Source organism: Anticarsia gemmatalis, chromosome 7, assembly GCF_050436995.1.
Source record: "Anticarsia gemmatalis isolate Benzon Research Colony breed Stoneville strain chromosome 7, ilAntGemm2 primary, whole genome shotgun sequence".
Taxonomy (NCBI): domain Eukaryota; kingdom Metazoa; phylum Arthropoda; class Insecta; order Lepidoptera; family Erebidae; genus Anticarsia; species Anticarsia gemmatalis.
Window position 1 is genome coordinate 6,824,867 of NC_134751.1, and position 1,999 is coordinate 6,826,865.

A 1,999-nucleotide genomic window follows, 5' to 3' on the forward strand; every position below is an offset into this window, starting at 1 on the left:
AAACCATCACATATAAAATTATTAAATATCAAATATTAATTATATAGCCAGATAAAACTTATAATTTCTGATCCAATATATTTCGTCACAATTCGTTTCGGATTATACACTCCGTCTTATATTTTACAATCATTTCATATAACATTTTACCAGACTTAATTTCAAGGCACCTCTAAAAAAATCCTTGGAAGGTAACCTAAGTTAATCCACCTACAGCGCTTCAAGAGGAAATGAATTAATTCTATTTTACACAAGAGTGCTTTAAAATAAGGAGCCGTTTTCTTGCAGTAGGAGAAATACCCCGTGAAATTAACTTCTGGATTCAGTTCACACTGGACACCTCTCAGGTACGGAAGACAAATGGCCGGTGGGGTACAAGTGTACTGCGATGTTACTTTCAACGATGAACTTTGAAAAGTTCTACAGTATTTTTAATACTAGAAATAGACTTCGAGCATCACGTCCTCTTAGAAAGTTATTAACGAATACTTTTTATTAAGGTTTAGTAAAAACAGCCAAGGCTTTATTTACATCGTACATTAGAAGCACGTAATCTAAATCCGATAAAAGTGCGACACATTAATAAGGTTTTATAGGCTCCTTAGTCGTGACCTCCTTAGTGTTATTAGTACTCAAATCTCGTACTATCGTAAGTGACACGCGGCTGTGCGTTCTTCACGTGAATACTTTACGTTGTCGTCGGGCGTTCATAAAAAAGACAATTTCCCTTATTGCCGCAATCTGGAACACATGTTCCGCACAGGGTTATGTCTGCAGCCGCCCTCATAAACGACAAAGTAAACCATAATTTATTGCGCAAATTTAGGGTCAAACACATGACTCATAAATTGCTTTAGTATATTATTTGCGATAACTAGCCGCTAACTAATGGTACCATATTACGGCGTGGTCGCTGTTTATTTTGAACTCAAAATTTATACTGTCCAATAAATAAACGCTACATGTTTGTATTGGCATAACGTAACATCCGAACTAGGTAGTATTTTGTTTATTAAGTTCTCCCAGCTTTTATACAGCTTATCAAACTAACAATTTATTGTTATTGTTAAAGGGCAATATAATGTTCATTGTAATTTTTATTATATTGATTACAAAATAAAAGTAAGAACATTGAAAACTGTCTGGTAAGACAGCGGTTATTGATTCAAGTTTTGCACTAACGACCAAGTTGCAACATGAAAAATGTAGGTATCGCTTTGAAAAATACTGACTGAACTTTTGAAAGTCTGAAACATAGCTCTTCTTTTATTCATGTTCTGACATGTGGCGTTCTCCGTTGTGTACAGGCTTTCTTCCTTAACAAAATAAACAACATTTACTGGGAGTTAGGTCCTTTGAGATGCTGCCCTGTACTAATGTTTTATGAATGAGCTCTTATGCACTTACGTGGATACGTATGCTGGCATTCAATACTCTTTGACTGACGTAAGAAAGTAAAAAAGCACTCACACACTTCTACTTCAGATCTCTATATATCATCGCAATATATAACAGTCACATAGGTACATACCAAGAGACTATATTATTCTCATACAGATTCTTAGAACATTTTAAGATAACCCCCACCCTTGGACGTGTAGGCAGTTCCCTTTATCACGAAAAACTATATCTGTCTCTGTCGCGCAAGGAAAAATTTCACGCGTTTTCTGGCGCGCCGCATGGTTTTCATTCTTTCACTACAGCGCTATATTGAGCTTTACTGCGCAGCGTTAGGTGCCAAAATTGCGTCACTGGAGTATTCTTACTAACTCCCTTTGGAAATCAAGCTAAAGAGCCTTTCGTTTGTGCTTAACTTATAATGTCCTAAAGCGCTCGTTGTTGTGCCAACATCAACTCTATGTTTGTTCGTGAAGGTAGAGATTAGCGTGGTGCGGTTATTAAATTAGGCCCTGTAGGATCCGTTGAACTGGTCGCAAAACTTGTAACGTAGACAAGTGGGAATGTATAGGCTGTGTCGAAACAAGCCTTCAGTCGCGGC